General features: G+C 44.3%; 1 long non-coding RNA gene across 1 annotated transcript; it reads left to right on the top strand.

Annotated features, from left to right (window-relative positions):
• The first annotated feature begins 1337 nt into the window (after positions 1-1337).
• On the top strand, positions 1338-10435 carry LOC138526370 (uncharacterized). The gene is made up of 2 exons (XR_011283566.1): positions 1338-2525; positions 3959-10435. It is a non-coding gene; the product is annotated as an uncharacterized lncRNA (long non-coding RNA).
• The last annotated feature ends 10530 nt before the right edge of the window (positions 10436-20965 follow it).

Raw genomic sequence — 20965 nt, 5'->3', positions numbered from 1 at the left:
GGGGCCAGAAATGCAAGATTCCTCAATCATCCCATATCACCTTGTGTTTATTTCGGAAGAATATATGAGGTTTTGTCAGAATGTATTAGATGCAATTGACTCATCCATAAAAACGTTGTCAAACCCTATAAGGGTGAAGGTGTTGATCCGTATGACTGATTGGCTTAAAACAGGTGACTGTGCAAACACCGACTCTGTGGGCATGTTACCAACATTTCGAAGAAAGACGGATTGGCGGAGAAACATGTGCATAGCTACCCTGATGCTGGTTATAGAAATGACTTCATGAGGTTCTGATTCGATGTATTAAATACAGAAGAAATACTGAATATTAGGAGCAAAGGGGTTGCGAAGTCACCAATGTACCGGTTTTGTAAGAACTGTGGGAAAGTAGAAAACTGAAAACACCTTTTAGTCGAATGCCGCAGGCTGTTGGAACTTAGAATCACTTCCTTTGGTAACTGTGTCCCAAATCTAGAAAGAGTTAATACTGAAACGCTACAGATGTCCGTGTTGAACGTAGGTAAGATCCCATGATTTTGTCAGTGGTGAGATATCTAAAGTACTGTAAACTGTGTTGACATAGGGTTTCTTAATGTAAATTGCAACCATGATCAAAGAAGATTGTATATGTTGATATGGATCTTTTTTTATCAAATGTATTTTTGTCTCACTTTTTGACAACATATTTTAGATATATTGTTTTTTTTTCTTTTAATTTTCCTTTTTTATTTTATGCCAGGGAAAGTGTTTAAATGCTGTGTTTATTTATTTTTTTCTTTCTAGTGCTGTAAAATTCAAAATGTACCTGGTTGTTTGCTTTTAGATTGTTAAGATTTGAGTTGGTTTCAATTAACCTTTCTTTTAAAAAATAAAATAAAAAAATAAAATAATGAATCCTTTTTAAAAATGTTTCTTGGTGTTCACGCTCGCTATATGGCGCTTGTATTATATTATTAAGTTTGAGTGGTGTTTTTATGAGATGTGGTTATGCATTCACTCTATTTACTCTATATGTTAATACTTTGATTGTGTGATTTTGCTTTTGTAAAGGTTTCTTGCAAACCATGCACAATAATTGTAAAACAAAATTGGCTACAAACACTGATCTCAAGGGCTCACCACAGTCGAAGATAGCACAGAAATTCAATTCGTTTTTGCAAGTGGCCTTAAGTATCCACTAGAAGGCGCTGTTGGCGAAGTCAATCAATGGATAAATAAAGAGATCAGAGCTGGAGGCAGCTAGCATTGACTTTCTGTGATTAAAAAAATGAATGCTATCTGTTGGGGCTATGAGAAGGCTAAGCAATGTGCAACTCTCCCACAGGGGCGAAGGAGAGAGAGAGAGAGAGAGAGGAGGCACGCTGTGACTGGGTGGTGAAAGTACAGGAGGGATCAGTGGAGTGAGTGAGATGCAGAAGAAGGTGGGGGGGTGGAGAGGTGCTGGTGAGGAGGGGGTGGAGGTGGCAGGACTCCGCTAGGCAGAATACTAATCAAGCTCGGTCTCAGTCTGCAGCAGCTGCGCTGCAGACACAATCACACACACACACACCTATCCGTCTGTGCACAGAGAGGCACCAATCTCACAACACGAGGAGATGCTCGCACGAAGAGGATGCCAGGCGGAACCCTGAGAGGCGGGCAGTGACTTTCTCTCCTGCACATGACATTGGTGCCACTGGTGGAGGGGTGCTCCAAGCCAAAATCAAGAGGCGCCCGTACCGGCCTGCTTCTACCCCCGTTGCAACTTTCCAGTCTCTGCTGGCTCAAGTGCCCTCCCGCCTCCTGCTCGCTTCCGTTCAATGGCTTTCAGCAGGAGCACTGGCAGGGGGGCTGTCTTCGCTGCCCGTCCGGTTGGGATGCTCTGGCTCGGCACGGGCGTCCTACTGCCGGAGGGGGCAGCGCCAGCGGGTCTTTCCGCGAAATTATTACTGGCGCCGCCAGTGCCGGGTGTAGCCGCGTGGCCCCTCAGCTAGTTTGCAGGTGGAATTCCGCTTCCTAATTTGGGGAATTCAAACTGGCGGCAACTGGAGTGGATTTGGGGTGACTGCCGCCAGCGCCTTTTGTTGCCGCTTTTTCACTCCCTCGCCGCAGCCAGGGGGGAGGGAAGGGGGGGGACGCGGCTTCTTAATCTCCCGTCAAGTTGGCACGAAGCAATGCAGATGCGCTACAGGTCCTAGCGAGGGCTGCCGGTGGCGGCCTTGCGGCGGTATCCGTGCCCATTATCGCGCTAATTGCGGTAATCACCGGCTAATCTCCGCCGGCCGCGGCTCTCGCGGGGTGGGGGGCGGGAGGGGTGACATGCAGTCCCTCATCTCCCCTGTGACCAAGGCCATCCTGGTGGCCCTCTTCATCTTCGCCATCCTGCTCATCCTGTACGTGATTCTCTGGTACATTTGCCGCGATGTGGATTGCGACCACGGCATCTGAGGGCGCGCAGAGGGCACCGGCATCCAGCAGAGAGCCGGCACACGGCGAGCCCTATCTGCAGAGCCCGCCGACCTTCAGGGGGGCAGGGCAGGCCGGTAAGTCGCATACTGTGGGTAGCCTTAGAAACACGGGCGCGAGCGGGAGTGTGGGGGTGGGGGGTGGGATGGGGTGTGAGAGAGAGAGAGGTGAGGAGACAGCAAATAATTTGCTCTGCTGCCGAGTTTCCATTAAAACGTTAAATTTGTGTGTCCGATAAAGTTGAGGAATAGTAACGTCTGTTAATTGCTGCTCTAGGAAGATTATAGCGCTAAACTCAATGTAACAACACGTTATTATAATAATTGATGGTAGTAGTGCTACGACTATAATTAAAGTATTAATAGGAGTATCCCTATTGTTATTAATAATCGTAAAACTGGTATCAACATTATTAAAACAGTACATTATTATTATTATTATTGGCATTATTATCGCCACAGCCACCCTGATCATTAGGAATGATAAAATAATTCAGCATTCGCTGCCAAAGTGCAACCATTCTTGAACGAAATTCCACTTGAGTTCTTGCTGCAGCTTTGTACTGGTTTCTAGAGCTATGTTATTGTTGATTATGTATGTTTTAATTGAATGCAATTATATGTTGTTTCATTTAACTGGTGGAATGCCCCTTGTCTGTGGCTCTGGTCATCTGCAGTGCATTTCATAAATCGATGTATTAAAACCAGTAAGGCAATTGGATTAAACATTTCTCTACTGGTTATTTGGGTATGTCCAGCAGTAGCTACCTCCTGTGGGGTGTTTGCAGTTGTGTTCATGGGATCCTTAGTCTTTTTTTAAAACACGGGTAGGAGCTCAGGTTGCCATAAATAAATGGATTATTTCCGTTTGCTACTAAATGAAACGAGTCACTCGCCCTGGGGCCTTTTGGCTGCTGGACCTTTTTGGGAGGCCGCTGGGGGCGATGGTTGAATGCTGTGGGAAGGTTGCTGTGCCTTTGCAGTCTCGCATTGGTATGCAGGAGGTAGCTGTGCTGCTAGGCAGAGCACACGGATGAGAGGTGCCCCAATGAGTTTGAATGAAAACTCTGATACGAACATTTGGAAACTGTTGCAATTTCCACCTCATGTTTAACCGACTTTATCACATAAATTGTCATTTTTGATTGAAAATACAAGAAATGATATCATTGAATTAAAAAAAATACTCGATATCAACTGTGTATTCAGTAAGTTAAAACTAAAATCCAGAAGCATTTGGGCAAAAAAATACATAACAACCAGAACAGTTTTAAAATAAGTTTTGCCGATTCGAGTGAAGGGTCCTGGAGCCAGGCCCCCCTCCTGAGTGAAAAGGGATGAAACTAGACAAGGGCTCAAAAAAGGGAAGCGCTCCTTCACCCACGTCAACATGGCGCAGGCTCGCGGCTTTTTTTTAAATTTCTCCCCACGTTTAGACTGTTTTTCCATTGGATGTCCTTTGTTGTTTACTCTTCAATCCCCACTCATCGCATTTATCTGTTTTGCCACAGGCCAAGGGAGCCGAGCCTGGGGAAAAGTGTAACTGCACTGCGGAAATTACAACAACCATAAAAACATCCATTCTTTTGAACGAGGCACTGCTCGAAAATGAGACTGGACGCGAACGGCCAGAAACGGGCCTCAGACTTGCAGCCAGGCGCCTTTCGTCAGACACTTGTGTTGGAGGACCACCCTCTGCACCGCCTTCCCCCTGTGTGCTCTGCTGCAATCAGGCCTCGAGCAGGTGGGTGACCGCAGGACGACCCGCGCGTGCAAGCCATACGACCAAAGGCTCTTGGGGGCGTGCTGTTTCCTTCTGAAATCTGCGCTGTGCGCGTGCATCAAAGAGACGTCACATGCAGACCGTCTCCATGTGGCCGCCTGGCGCACATAGTCCGCCGTGCTGCTGCCCCCGCTGCTATATGAGGTACATTCCTAGAGCTGTGTCAGGACCTCCTCCGAGCTCACGTCCATCTAGTCCTTTCACCACACCCAGCGTCTGTGCTAGACCGCCGCGTGGACATCACCGTTTACTGAACATGCACTTACCTGCCTGTGGCGGCTCCTGACACAATTGCAAAAAAAAAAAAACAAACAAACAATAGCCTTCGCGGCCGCGCCAACCTGTTTCACTCCCATGCGCTCAGCTGTTGTATAAGGTGACCTTCTGAAAAAAAAAACAGTTTCCGATTTAAGGTCGTTTTCATACCCTACGTATCTTAGTGTCCGTTGGCTTCTCGAAGCTTCTTTAGACATGTCACGTGCACCAGCTGCAGTCACCTGCCAAGCAATTCAAGAAACAAAGCGTTCCAGAATGTATCAATGGTTGGCATTTCTGAAAGCGGCCTGCTCTACTGGCTACTCCCACCCGTGCTGCAAATTGCACCTCCATGTTTTAAGTGTTTGTTTTATTGGAGCCGTCTCTGTTGCCGACACTTTTGGCAGGGTAATGTCCAACAGCAGCTGTCCGTCCACAATGTCATAATTTAATGGCTGCGGGGAATACTGACGTTTTTCTGTGATCGGTTGCGTATTTAGGAAGATGTTCTATTCAACCTTCAACAGGCAAATGTGTTTCTCAGCAGGCGGGGGTTCTCCGTGTATTTCAACCAAGCTCTCCCGAAACACATACTCTGGGGCATTCACTGTGACAGATTCAGGTAGGGAATTGCAAATGGCGGCCAGTGAGTGGCAGCTGAGTATGAGCGACTGAGTTGAAGCTGTCTGTGTACATGTACAAATGTGATGTTATTTGCGGTTTTGTTATGTCCTGTAAACCTTGGGGGAGGAGGACCACCCTTGAGCATTTTACAAATAAAAAGCGACAAAAGTTGTTGTATTGCCAAATCTTGTGTTAACAACATATTTATTTTTAAAAAACTGCCGCCTCCAGAACTCACTGGCCTGAGCCACCTGCTGTGAGACTCCGCAATGGTGGACAGACATTCCCATCAGCAGCTGGGACGGTTGAGCGTTCTGGCCACCAAAAAGTGCTTAACCTTACCAGTGACTGAGGACAACAGCAAACAGGATGCAAGTAAACATTGTCGGGGTTAGACGGGCATTTTGAAAAATGGCTGACAGGCGTCTGTATATGTTCCTAGCAATTGAACATGAGTATAAACCTGAAGCCCCATGAATTCTCCAACAGGTGCCATGCCTAAAACTAAACATTTTAACTAGGGTGTCAACTTTCATAGCTCTCCACCTCTGACCTCTAAGTCTTTCCCCTTTTAATATTCTCAAAATCCCTTCATCCCTAAAAGAGGGAACTTCGTTGGGTAAGCATCAGGAGCTGCTTTTGTAAGCCATATGTGCAATACAAGGGGTCAGGTTCATTCTCTCACCTCAACCCATTAGATCATTCACGCACTCACTTTCTCACTCGCACACCTTTACCACTCACCGCAACCAAATTACCCTGCTCACCCATTCACCTCAAGTACTCGCACACCCACTCCACGATATTGTACTACATAACATGAACCGCAGAAATCTCCCTAGATTTGCTTTTTTTCCTTTTGCTTGATATCTTGAGTGTGATACATTGAATACCACTTTGGGGTGATTTCACAACTTACAAGCACTTTACAACCCCTCAGATCTGTTCATTTAGTTAACATATTAATATAAATCATAATCACTAGTTGGCGTTCAAGTTTTATTAGTTGTTTCATTACCGACAGTTAGATTCATTCTGGAGTTTCTGAAGTGAAGACACTGACTTTGTATCATGGTTATCTGTGCTGGGCTAACACGTGTTTATTTATTTATTTTATTTATTGTATTTGTTATACGCCCAAACCCTGAGGTATCACGGCGTAGGTTACAGTAAACTTAATTCTCTGGTTACAGCGGGAAAAACATGGGTAATATACATAGATAGTTGAGACATCGTAGGTTACAAATGTAAGATTGTAGTTAACAATGATATAGTTACATGTAAAGGAAGATACTTTCTCCATAGTCCAGATAGTACAACACAAGCATGAATAGGTTGGGAGGAAAAGCATAAGTGGTTTGGGTGGCCGTCTTGTCCTACCATGCTTATGATGTGTCTACTTCAGTATAGTATTTGTTGAAAAGCCAGGTTTTTAGTAGCTTTTAAAATCTCTCGTGAGACGGCTCATTACTTAGCCTTATTCGTTTAATACATAGTATTGAACTACCATTGACTTCCCATGGAAGCAAAGGATATGCTCATTGCACATTGAACAATAAATTAGCGTTTGATCATTCTGACATCAGATTTGGGAAAGGACAATATTATGATGTCACAGATAAGCTGCTCACTGTGAATCACCGTGGCAAAGTATGGTTGTTGCACCCAGTCCTCTGAAACAATATGAAAGTCAATATTATCTTGTCATCACAGGCTTTGGGTGTTTCATATTCAACTCCCACAGTAAATTGCAACAGATTTCAAAGGCTGTGTGTTAAGGTTGACATTTCCGTCCCCGTGCCCTGATCACAAATAGCGTCCACAATGGCAGCTGTTCCTGTTTGCGGCAGAACCCCCATTCGCAGAATCACAGCTGTGTTTGCTTTTGTCCTGCCAATTAGCTCAACTTTTCTCTATCCGGAACTGGCGCCATTGCTGGCAGTCGTGAACCGCCGTGGATTCGCATGCCAGTACCCTGTGTTCAGCGTAGAAGCTCGCAGTGTAGGCCATGATTGCCAGCTGAGGTCTTTTCGCGAGAGGAGATCGGACGTTATGTGTCCTGCTCATAAAATTGATAACACATATAAATGCCATCGATACTCGGCGTCACGCTTTGAAAATATACCAACAGATGTTGGAACCAATAATAGAGCTGACCATTTGAATGTGGATTTTGAAATGTAATATTTTCCAATCAATGCTACATTTTAACCTCTAATAATTGATAATCTGGTGACACAGTCACTGCACCATCAGCTGAATTAAATGTTCCCATGTAATGAGTTTTGCCAGGGTTAAAACGTTTAAGCAATGGTCAGCTTATGACACATAGGTGTATGATGCTATTTAGAGTTTCAAAGATTGTTACGGCTCGCATGGAGATTCTGTTGTGGACCTCTGAAATACTTATAGAAGAGTGCGAGTCCAGTGAGGGGACAAGTGCAGTGGGAGACTGTGGGGATATTTGCAGATTCTAAAGAGACAGCTGTTGTCTACTCATGAAGACACCAAAACAGTGCATGCGACACCCAGTGGGCCAACTGTTGTCAACACAACAGCTTTAGGTTCCGGTAAATCTGCATTTAACACAGTTTGTCCTGCGGCTCCCGCTAAGTGTCATGCAGGGCACACTGTCAGGACAGATTCACCTAGGGCAAAACACAATCCTTGTTTCACTTCCTCCTTCAAAAAAAAGCATCAGAAAGAGACAACAGGTGGAGGAGAGGAGCTGCATGTGTTCCCAACTTTCCTGTTGCCCAAAATGTAAGCCTCGTTCTTCTGATCGCATTGTTGATATTAAACAGTTAACTGGAAGAATTTGACTTGTCAAAGATTCATGACTCATTTTCACGCATGGCTTAGCAGAGTCCCAACATTTAAATATAAGTATGTGCCAATATAATTCTGTTTAAGCTGTGAACTCATTCGCGTGAAGGTGAAAGAAAGGCACAGACAATGAAAGTTGCACAGGAACGAGGCAGAGCATAAGTGATGGCCTGAAAGGCAGATGACTGATTACCTTGGTATGTGAGTGGCTGCCCCCAAGTCCAATTGGCCGTTTGGCCTACTCAACCCCCGAGAGGTGCCAATCCGGTGGAAGGCCAACAGCCATGTTCTTTGAACAAGCTGTCGCTATACTTCTTGGCATATGGACCATGAGAGAGACTAGTGCTTAACATGATCAGGGTCCTTCTCCTGTGTCCCACTGTATCTGGGAAGGCTGCCTAGGAGATTCAGCCCACAACGTGAAACCACACATGGTGCTTTATGACTGCTGTGAGGGCCGGCAAGTGTGTGCTTCCCAGGAACATTTCTGCACCACTTCGCTACTGAGGGGCCGGTGGGTGGGACTGCGGGGAGAAGGCATAGCCGCTACAAACAGAGAACTGAAGGAGATCTCCATAGCTGTCTGCATCCACATTCTGCCTCCCAGCATTTGTGGATATTTATAATGTTGGCATGCACTTGAATTGGGCATCGTTCTTCAAAACATCGGTTAGATGCACATTTTTAAGCGAATAAAGTGAGGAATTGGCTACAACATATGTATGCCAAACGGTATGGCACTTGAGTATTAAAGACTGCAGAAATTCCTTTCTCCTCTAAAGATGCAACCGGCCCAGTATCCCGTGCTAGTCTGGATATCACGCAGGTCTTTTCTGCAGTGGAAGACAAGGAATGCCTGGACCGGTGTGGTTCCAAAAGTAAATTTGCTGTACAATCTTCCGATTCATTTTTTGGCCCAAGGTTGTGACAACTGCTGAATGTTTTCTGGTAGCCTTTTTTGACATAGTAGACTACACAAAGGTTGCTCTCCCCCGTGAACTTTTACAGATCCAATTAGGCCAGACCACCTGGAAAGTTTATCCTCTTCTATATCTGCACCGTGGCACCAAAATGAGTACTGTGTCCACGTGAACCTTTGTTCCACTGCAACTCACGCCGTCAGGGGATTGTTCACTCTCTTCTTGTAGTATTGTATGAATGAGCAAAGGGAGGAACGCAACAATATTTGGGCTGAGAGCCATTTTGGATCTATTTGCAGGATATTTTCATCAAGTCAACCTGTCTTGCAAGTGCCAATGCTTTTAAAGGAAACAACACAATGTTCAAACATTCTACCGGAAAAGCACATTGTTCTTTTGAACCAAAGGGCCGAATTTTTTAACAGAAAATACTCCGGCAGTCTCTTCTCTACTTATTGATTGGGGAGGTATGCTAGGACCCGGCTTGAAAAAGCTTTACTCATGCTTTCAGCTAATAGGGGGTGGGACTCAGTTGAGGCCTTGTTGGTTCTCAGATGACATTGCTAGCATTTGACGTCATCCCAGTATTTCACCAACACAATTCATCAGTCACACTGATGAATGACCCAGTCACCCTTTGCGAGGTACCAAAGAAACCTCTTCCTCTGTTGTCTTAAAGCAAGTTATTCATACATAAAAGGAACATATGGATTCAGTATCCATTTTACTGGCTTCTTCTTCAAAAAGCATGATCCAACATCAAAACAACTTTGTTGCTCTCCTCAATTCATGCAACAGAAGGGTTTTTCATCAGGTAATCTTGTTCATCAAATTATTCACAATATCCATTGATAAAGATTCAACACATGTTACATATGAATGAATCACAGTTATGTGTCTAATCCAAGCCGTACCACATCTGCAAAACTAAGTATTCCTAATGTGATGCTTGCTGTAGACACCACACTACGCGTTTCGGGGCGTGTTGCCCCTTCTTCAGGTCTAACTGCTATCCCAGTATTTTTCACATGTATATTGTTGTTGTCATTATTTGATGTGGATACAACTGTGTACCTTATTGTGACTGTTATGTTGCTGGATGAGTGCTGACGTATTGTTGTGTTCTTGCAGTCCCAATTACCCCTTTTCATCCACTGTCATGTTTTTAAACTCTACTCGAAGTTGCACACCTACTGGAGTAACAGCAGCACAGCATACCATCTGGGACACTCTATCGCCAAACAAGGTCACGCTAAAAGGACAGTTGTCATACACCCCGAAACCACCAATGACATCGGCCTCTACTCCCCGGTTACCAAAGGCCCCAGCCGCAAAGCATCAGCCTTCCACCCAGCAACCCAAATGCTCACTGACCCAAAATATTTAGTTGCAATGGTATCTTCGACCCAGTGGTGACAGCAAAGAAATCAAGGCTGCAAGGGTTGCGCACCCTTTTCTCGCCGTGACTCATATGTATTCACAGTGCCTACGGCTGATGTTTTTAGGATTACGTTGACGTTTACATTTCAAACCCCTGTTGTTTGTTGTTATTTCAATAAAATTCTATTTCTACATAAAAAGCCATGTTTCTCGCATCTATTTAAATGCTTCCGCAGCGTCGACGATTCAATGAAGGCAGCTGGCTACAATAAATTGGAGCGTGGCGGAATGGAAAATGTGAGTGAAATGTATTAAAAATAAAAGCACAAGGGAAGGTCTGATTTAAAATGATAAGCATAGGCAGCAAGCACAGTCGGTTAAGGGGCTAGGAGAATATATATCGGTGAGTATTTTAAATTTTAAGGTATGTTTGAAGCTCCCCCAATGAAAGATAAGGTTGGATTTGTTGCTCGTTACTTATAATTGGTTATTTATTCATAATTATAATTGGTTATTTATAACACACTTAATACCCAGAGGTTTCCAAGCAGGGACCAAAGAATTGAACCTGTGTTGCTCTGAGTTGTCTTGCTTCCAAGGCGAGCGCGTTGCCCCTGATCTATCTAGTTTTAGAGGACTAAACATGTTTGCATGTTATGTTGTCTTTGCTTCTATATTTGGAAGTTTGTGGTTCATTTTTGGTGGTTTAACAGTTAATACAGAGATGATACTGTAATGTTGCATGCATTGATTGTACTCAATACTTTCATAGCAGCAAAAGCTACTGTCCAATCGAGAGGTGACAATTCCTCAATTCTGGACTTTAAAAAAATGATATTGGTTTCTTATAATGCAGCTTTTATATGCCAGACTCCAGCCTCTAAGTGCAGTTCTGACCGAACCCGTGCTGCTCAGTTTAGTTTTGTTTACAAGACCAGAGCGTTGCCCTTGAGCTATTCTTTCCAGACTTACTACACAAGAACAGAATCAGCAATGAATGATGGCCATACATATACACACGCCACCATTTTTGTGATCCTGTACCAGAAGCCAAGAAAAAAAGCAAGTTAGATATTTTATTTATTTATGTATAGCATATTTATAAGACACCTGCACATAGTGTGTTTCAAGGCGCCACATGACAAAAAAGGGGGACAGGGAGGGGAACAAGGCGATAACAACAGTAACAGACCTACTAGGTCTTGTGACATTCGAATTGTGCAAGTGCGAAGAAGTGCAAGAGGGACGAGGGGTAGGAGAGTGGGGATAAGGAGGGCCCAGGGTTAGGCAAGTGCTCGGGGGAGCCCAGGAGGGCAAGTGCCAGGGGATCATTGTCAGGTGACTGGAAGGGGGTGGACCAGACTCAGGAGGGGTTCCAACCATCCAGGCTGGTCAGGGACGGGGCCCAGAAGGACAGTGCTGGATTGGGCGCGTGCTGAGGTTGACTGGGCGGGGATTGCCTGGTGCCCTTTAAGACTCATGAGGTAGTAGGCCAACAGTCACAGCAAGGATACGGCGGTAATTAGCAAGGGAGTGCGAGAGGGAAGGAAGTAGAGAAAAGCAGGGTCTTTAGCTGGTTCCGGAATTTAAGGAGATCAGCTTCAAGTTGAGAGAGGCCGTTCCAGAGATCCTGCCAAAGATAGAGATCTACCTCCCACTCTCTGCTTGGAGAAATGCCAGATTGGCAAAGAGTTGGAACTAGAGAACCGAAGTGCTCTAGCCAGGAGTTATTTAGGGAGAGCGAGTTGGATGTAGCGGGTTCCCAGACCCCATAAATACTTGTGGATGATGCAGAGGGTCTTGAATTTGATCCTTGCAGCCACCGGGAGCCAGTGGAGAGATATTAGTGCTGGAGAGTTGTGGTCCCTGGGTTTGAGGCCAAGGATAAGTCTTGCAGTTCCATTCTGGATTAGTTGGAGGGGGCGGAGCAAGAAAAGAGGCAGTTTGAGGAAGAGGCTGTTGCAATAGCCCATCCTGGAGAGTACCAGTACTCTGGAGACATTGATCTTCTGGGGAAAGTAAGGAAGGGAGAATGCCTCTGAGGAGGTGGAGCTGAAAGTTTGCCTTCTTGGCAAGGCCCGTGATGTGAGGGGAGAAGGAGAGAGAGGAGTCGAAAATGACACAAAGATTTTTTTGCCTCACAGGATGGTGAGGGGAGGGGACCCAAGGAGGGTGGCCACGGCATGGGAGGGAAACAGGGAGCAGGGATCCCAATGAGAAGGATCTCAGTATTACTGGCATTAAGGCAGAGCTCATTAGCTGCACACCATGCCTGAATAGCAGTCAGGTATGAGAAGGGAAGTAGAGGAAGGAAGCTTGAAGGAGAGCTGTGTGTCATCAGCATAGCACTGAAAGTGAGGAGAGAAGGTGGAGATCAAGTGGGCCAGAGGTGCAAAGTAAATATTGAAGTGCCATGGCGATAGGCTAGAGACCTGAGGGACGCCGCAGGTGGAGTGTGAGGCAGAGGAGAGGAAAAGACCCTGTTGTACGAAGGTCGGTTGGATAGGAAGGAGGGCAGACGAGCCAGTGCTCGGTCGTAATGCCATGGGTATCACAGAGACTATTTACAAGGGTGGCATGATTGACAGTGTCAAAGGCAGAGGAAAGATCAAGGAGGTTGAGAATGGAGTTGGAATGGAGATTTGAGAGCAGGTCTTCACAGGTGTTCAGGAGAGCAGTTTCCGTGCCTCTGGATGCTCTGAAGCCAGACTGGTGGGTGTGGAGACAGCCAACAGACTCAATGTGGTGGGTATGATAGTTTATATATAGAGCCTATACACAATGTGTTTCAAAGCGCTTCAAGGATCAGTTGGGGGATGACTAACTGTTCCAGGAGTTTGCCCGGGAAAGGGGTGATGGATATAGGGTGATAGAAACCGGGGAGGAAGGGTCAGCAGACCGCTTTTTTAGGAGAGGGTGCACAAGGGAGTGCCTGATGGGGAGTGGGAAAGAGCCAGTGGCAAAGGAGTGGTTACAGAAGTCAGCCAAGGCAGGGGCAAGAGAGGAGATGTTGTCCTTGATTGTTTTGGAAGAACAAGGTAGTGCCTGTTTGGAGGAGACTTTCATAGAGCTTACTACTTTATAGAGAACTCATCCAGAGAAATGAGAGAGAAGGAGGCAAGTAAGGGGTAGGAAGAGAGAGGGGCCAGGAGAGGCAAGAGAGGAGGAGATAGCGCTTTTATAACCTATGCAAAATCTACTTTTAGAGGAGTAAACATTTTTGCATGATATGTTATCTTTGCCTCTATATTTGTAAGCTTAGGGTTATTATTTTTTTGTCCCAACGGTTAAATAATACAGAGAAGATACTCTATAATAACCTTTACAAGCACACTGCATACAATAACCCGTAAATCCCCAAAAAGTGTTTTTGGGGCATTTGGCAATAACACGTGCTTTACTCATCAATGTAGCATTCTTTTTTGTTGGCACAATGCAAAATAAGAAGCATTGCTGGAGTGTTTGCTGCACCTTCCCTCACTGGGCTATACTGTGTCTTGCACATAACAATTCCGGTGTTTTGTCACCTAACCATACTGTCAAATGTCACTAGATGTGACCATGACACCCACAATGAGGAGGAACAGCACTGCGGTTAACTTGCTAACTTTGATGACTAAAGGCCTGAGTTGGAAACCAGTGGTGGACTGGCCAACAGAGAACTCTGGGGGTTTCCCAGTGTGCGCCTGCACCATGGGTGTTACAAAGTTTCCATTATATGCTAATATGGGGTCACTTTGAAAAACATTTCCAGGGCCACTTTTGGTTCCCAGACCAGCCCTGCACGAAGCCAAGCTTCTACACATGTAAAAAAAATAAAAATACATCAGTCTGTGAAACTAACTTATTTAAAAGTTATGTAGCGTTTTTGTTGGGCACTTATCCTGCTTGTGGGCTGGCTCGGAGGGCTAAGTAAAGACAACAAAAAAGAGGAGCGAGCTGAGGGTCAATCCAAGGAATCTTAAATGGAATCTGGGCATGATCTTTAATGAAAGGATGGGTCTTTTGAGCGTTACAGATCTTTCTAAAGTTATTCTCAAGACGGAGGGTAGAGGCAGAGTTCCATAAGGGCATCCTTTGTGATTAGTCAGATTCAGACCCAAAGACTTGCTCGTCATCATGGTGAGATTAGAGTCACTTTCAAGGATGAGATTAGAGCCATTTTTTAAAGGCTAAGCACAGGTTTTAGGTTGGGCATCGCAAAGGCAGCGTTATAACCAGGTAGTCAGGGATACCCTGCGCCCGGCAGAAAGACTCCAATTCACATTTATCCTTGACCGGGATGTAATCTCAGTGCAGGGGTGATGTGACCCATCTTTTTAAGGCAGAAGATGAATTTAGCCAAATAGTTTGGGACCCTGGGGTATTTGCCAAGGGATACCAACATAAGCAGAGTTGCAATAGCCAATGTGAATGAAAATCACTGCAAGAACGATGGTGACGCTGGCTTAACATAAATAAAATGCCCCCCACCTGCAAAACATGAAGAGGGAACCCCTGAGATTCCCTTCATCTATAGAAATGCACCGGCCAATGGTAATGAAACCTTTTAATACCGAGCCCCTCTTGAGTACAAATATTGTTTCTATCATCACCCCTCCCCCAACCCACGTTGGAGTCGCCCCCTAAATTGCCCAAAGAATGTCCAGGGAGACCCCAGGCTATTGAAAAAAGGATTACGGTACAGAAAATATAAGCAGTATATTTTATATTTAAAATAGTAATCTTAATCCCTTTTTAAAGAGTCTGACCCCCCCCAAGACATCCCGGGGGAGCCAGCCGCCCAGTTTGAAGACCACTACCAGAGACCCCTACATAGTGCCCCCGGCCTGCTCCGCTGCATGTTGATCCCACGAGGCAGCAGTATGAGTCCGAGCTTCGTAGGGACAATGTTAACCTGCCACTTAAACAAGAGATGTGGAACAAAGACGATGTCCAGGCTGCCGACAGAACTTGATGGAGCGGGTGCCGTGTCCAAAGTTGGGCGGGCCAGTCAAATGCAAGCGAGAAGGGGACTTTGTCTTGCAGTGCCATGATCTGAGTTCATTCCTCTTGAACTTCAGTTTCAGTATCGCTACGCGAGTTCTTAAAAATAGACTAAATATTCCTGGCCAGCGGATTGCCCCGTGTAGAGCAACAGTCATCTTCCCCAGCGAGATGCAGTCTCCTAAAAAAAATAAAAAACATAGACTAAATATTAGAACCAGGAAGTCCTGGGAGCATCAGAGCATAGGAAGATCCCAGTGTTGTAAACTACAAATCTGCTTATTGAGGATACTTCATTGATAACTAGTGAGTGGCTGAGCTACGTGCACCCTACGTGCACCACTTTTCGAACTGCACTACTGGGCCCACAAAACAAGTTGAACTTTAAATACAATCTCTTGTGTGTGACACAATGCACATGTGCACAGGAAACGGGTTACTGCCTTCTATATCCGGTGTCAAAAACCTTTGGAAATATCGAAGTGATTCAACATTTGGTTAATTTCAAAAAGCCTCCTACAGCCTTTCTTAAAATTGTTTTACAGGATGCCGAGAACGTGTGCCCCTGTGTGCCCTGCTTCACCCGCTAGTGCTTAACAAATCTGAGAATGTAAGGCGTTAGAGCAATGTAAGAACAAGACAAAAAACCCATAACAATACAGAACGTTACCAGTCTGCAACCCGTGGCTCCCAAAATGCTTTGGTCTAGAACTCCCAGGATCCCTGTCTGTGGACTAAGCTGGCTAAGGCTGATGGGAGGTGTATTCCAAAACATATGGTAAGCCAAAGGACACCTGGACTTACATCTAGAGTTCTTTCTCAATCCTGTGTTGCTTCAAAAATAACATTACTGGAAACCATCAAGTCATAGAGACGGTAGGGCCCTTTGATTTAAGGATCCTTACCTTCAAACCTGGGTTACCGAGGACTCTAGTGCAACAGGTGATCAAATTCCTCACTCTGTAGTATGGAAGGACTCAAAGAATTAAGTGTCCAAATGATGCATTTTAGAGGATTTTGTCTGAAAGTTTGAGTGACAAATCGAAAATGTAAAGACATGTGCGTAATGTGTCTTTCACACTGGTGTACTAGCCTATAGGGGACTCTGGAGATTTCCTGGTGGGCCTCTGCACCCTGGGCCTCTTTTGTATTTTATTTTCAAATGTTCTCTTAGGGCCACTGGGGTGAACCAAAAGATCAGAGGTTACTTTCGCAAAAGGCCTGGACATGTGGGCTGCACAAGAAGGAGATTCCCATGAGGGAGTTGGGCTTTGGGGGCTTTGGGGGCCATGTATAGGGGATACTCAAGTCAGACTAGTCTTTTTTATTGAAATGAAAAGAATCTAAGATTACTCCAGCTACAAAGCATTCGGGTTGTTGAATGTTACCGTGACATGGACCCGACTCACCTATAGCACTGGAAGATTGCTGGAAAATCAGGGATTTCTTGCTATGACATTATGCTGTCATGGCTCCCCATTTTACAGAATCTGAACTGATCCACCAAAGCACGCCACTATGTTCTCTCCGGCTGACACCGTCCTCATCCCCCTCATCACACTACCTATTGTGACCTTAGGGCACCTTCCTCTGTAAGATCCCTTTAAAACCGCCCTGAGGATCCACTTACTCCAACATGAAGATCCACAACAGGTGTGCAGCCCAAAGCATCCAGCAGCCCCAGCGACAGCTACACTTGAACTCTCTCTGGACTGCCATTATAGACAATTATGTCGCGTATTGTGCCACTGCCACCCCTTTTTGGCGGATCACCATCTCCATAATCGCTTATATGTCACTGTTGTAATACATGTAGAGAATTTCTGGTTAAAATACTTGCAAATGTATTTATTGTGCATTTGTTAGGCGCTTATAAAACAAGTAAAATTGTGTTTCAAAGCGCCATGTAATGAAATAAATATATTTATGTTGCCTACCTAGATGTTTTAAAATACAAATTTTCCCCCACAAACATAATGCACTTTGTCTGATATGATATTGATTGATTACATATTGTGGAACTTATAACTATGCGGGGATGACGCTTTCAAAACTTCTACCTGTCAAAAATAGCACAGCAATGTAACACAAACCTGCAAAATTGAAGTTGGTGCCCCGAATAATCGAGATGCAACAAATATGTAACAAAGTTACTTCATAACTAGTATTTTGAAGTCCCAATTGGATCCTATACCTGTTAGCTATGCGGCTGGGGTTCCAGGGAGACCAACCTCAACGAAGTTGCTGCATTCAGAGCTACTGTCTTGGAATCCTGCTGGCCACAGGCAATTCTAAGCTTCCTAAGCACCAGCAGCACCACAGAACCGTACTTAAAGACTCCAGAAGCATATTTATCTCTGTTCAACTTTAGGCCTCATTCTGAATGGGGAAAATCAAGAAGAAAGGTATGGAATTTATGAGCTACGGAATCTTAAATCTAGAGCCATGAAGCAAGAACCCTTCACAGGATTTGTTAAATGGGATTCAGGAGTTTTTTTTTTAATTGAAAACATTGAAAAAATCCACCATGAGATTTCCAAGAATACCATTGATACATTAGCCGAATATATTTGCAATCAGGAGGCTGAGTAGCTTCTGGAATCTTTGTGGACATTACCTGATGCAATACAGTCTCATCACGAAACATAGCAAGCACTCATACTTATCCCCTCAGGCCCATGTCCTGCTTCCATCTATGTAGAGATAATCTTGATCCCATTTAATGCAGACCATATTTGGTGTGTTCCAAACGACTACCTGACATCTGGAATAGTTCCCGGTGAACTCAGGCTAGCGATGGCCACTCCTCTGCTAAAAACCCAGGCAGATACGCCTGGATTTGCACATTTTAGACGAGCCCCTGAACCTTCCCTTTTCCAGCAGAATTGCAGAACGTTGCAGCTCCAGACATTCCCTGAGAATAATATGGCCTTATTCCTGGTTCAGGCTGGCATTTGTCCTGAGTACAGAACAGAGGGAGTTGTCACAGCTGTTCTAGATGTTTTAAGATGGAAAGCAGATGCGGCAGGGATTGGTGGGTTGGTGACACTGAATCAACCTGATAAGTCAGCAGATGCTCTTCTCTAATGTGAAGGAGCATCATAAAGCACAGGCTTGAAGCACTTCTTTCTCAACTCATAGATAACAGAGGGCGGTAATCCTTAAAACCCCTAATACAGAGATCCACAGAGTTATTCTCTGCCGTGTCCCTGCTATTCTTGTGTATGTTTGTTTCCCTCTTGATAAAAGAACTTCAGCAATTGGTTGTCCTCATTTGCAGTTATGCCGAGGACACCCAATAAATATTAAGATTTCTCAGAACATGTCGAAAACATTGTAAACTGTTTCTTACCTATTGAGTCCTGGATGCGTGCAAATCAACTGCAACTGAACTTGTGTAAAATGGAAACTAATCCCATTGAGGGACCCAAATCTACATGGCAGGCGCACGTCTTGGCTGAACAATAAAGTGAGAAACTCAGGGTTCATGACGGAGGCAGGTCGCAGCTGTGTCCCAGAGATCTTGTCACATCATTAGAACTATGTGAAAATTCCTTCTCTTCTTCACTTTTCTTGCAAAGTCTGAGGGATCTTAATTCCAATTATTTCACATGTGATCTACACCAAAATCGGTATTGCCAAATATTAGTTGCAGCATCCACAAAGGACCCAGAACACTGTAGCTTGGATGGTTGTGAGATTAAAGAAGTCACACTATACCTCTTCAGATTTGGCTCCCTACCCGAGCTTCCTGTGGCGTTTTGTGACCAATTCAAAGCATTAGGCACAGCTCATTAGGCAATCAGAATTAAGGGCCCTGTTTTCATCAAGTCCAAATTGAAATGATTAAAGAAAACCATGTGCTCTGCACTCAGAACACTAGTATGAAGCTCAGCCGGGCAACATCTTTCCTCACAGAGCCATAGGGAAGCGAGTGTGCCCTATATAAATATGCAGTGACATAAAATAACATAACAGACAACTCATACTAAGAAATTGCATAAAAAACATTTACAATAGAAGATAAAATCCCCAGATAGAGACTTTTTAAATTCAGTCTAGTAACACAGCACTCCAGATATCTTACGTGCACCCCTGAGTCCGACAGAACAAAGCTTCTTTCATAAAAGTTCTGATTGCATGGAAAGCCTCGGCATCTTCACTTCATGTTGCTTAAAGGCGACTCTGGCTCAACATTATTTTTAACTTGAACAGAGCCAGAAAACTCGGTTGGCTTGCCCTCCCTGAGTCTTGCTCGATCTACTCTTAGATGGCTTCCCAACTTATTTTTCCGTCTTGATTTTTCTCCGACCTCTGGGTAAGTACTATGTTGATAGCTTAAATACATCCCATTACCTAGCAGTTGCTCTTGGTGAGATAAACCAGGATGACCCCCCTTTACTAGGTTGATCAGTGGTTCAGACGGAATGGTTGCCTTAGCAATATGGCCAGCGAATCTCTTGGAAATATAGAGTTAAGCTTTCCATACTGGGGCATGTAAAATGCGTGATTATGCAACGCAGAATATCAATACCTTTGTGAATCACAAGCAGCGTTGTATTGAGATCAATGATATATGTCATATATCTGATCCTGTGTGTATGTGGACATCTCATGTTGGGAGAAGCACAAGTGATTAGTGTTACAGGATTAGAGAATATCTCCTTGCCATCCATGCCAGGAATGGTATATAAAAAAAAATAACTTTGCACTGGGACAAAGAACATCAAATGGACAATTTGGGAGATATTTGGTTTTTTTTTGTTTCAGGTGAACTTGAAAGACTGACAGAAGAGATGACTGGGTACAGATTCTGAGAGAAGAAGAAGCTAAGTTCATGAGAGCACCTTAGCAAGATCTAAACACATATAATGAACTGTAGGTTTATTTCACTTAGATATGTATACTGTAGAAATACATAAAGAAACTGAATGACCAACCTGCTTATGTTAACATTCATATCCATCGGTGCGTGGGATCTACATAGTTCCCGAGTTTCTCTAGGGAAGCTCACATTTCATTGGGATCATACTTTTATTATTTGGCCGTTAATTATTAGGCCTCCAGAAGAAAATGAAGGTGAAATAAAATGGCGGGAGTACACAGTAGGAACATGCATACGGACTAGAATCATCCAAGGGGAATTTGCTAACTAGACTGTTATTTTTGGGGATTTACTAAGCAACATAGAGACGACTGATACTAGTTATTTTATATTTGAGCCGTTGTTATTTGCTTACTTTTCTAACTTTTCTGAACATGGTTCCCTCCCACTAAGATCTGACAAGTAAGTATTGTTGTCTAAAGACAGCCGAAAGCAATGTGTCCATAAATATAGCCCCTCATTTATTATTATCTCTACACATAAGAATAGTAGTCCATTAGGGAGGATAACTCAGGGGCAACGTGCTCGCCTTGAAAGCAAGACGACACGGAGCACCACAGGTACGATCCCCAGGTCTGCGCTTAAAAACCGGGTATTAAGCACGTTATAAATAACCTATCATATCATTAATGAACATATGGCAAGTATTTGCAGATGGTCTCTAGCTAAGACAAAGTACGCATTATCCATAACAAAGTGCACATTCATTATAAATGATAGAGCAATGTTGCTGTAGCCTAACATCATCTGATTTCATAACTTGAAGTCACCCTCATCAATAGATGACATCCAATATTGACAAGCAATTTAAAGATGGCTGATATTAGTTCAAATTGAGGCCAAGTCCATCTTTTATGTT

Source organism: Ambystoma mexicanum, chromosome 7p (assembly GCF_040938575.1).
Source record: "Ambystoma mexicanum isolate Mex_15411 chromosome 7p, UKY_AmexF1_1, whole genome shotgun sequence".
Classification (NCBI taxonomy): domain Eukaryota; kingdom Metazoa; phylum Chordata; class Amphibia; order Caudata; family Ambystomatidae; genus Ambystoma; species Ambystoma mexicanum.
This window is presented reverse-complemented; position numbering and strand designations above follow the sequence as displayed.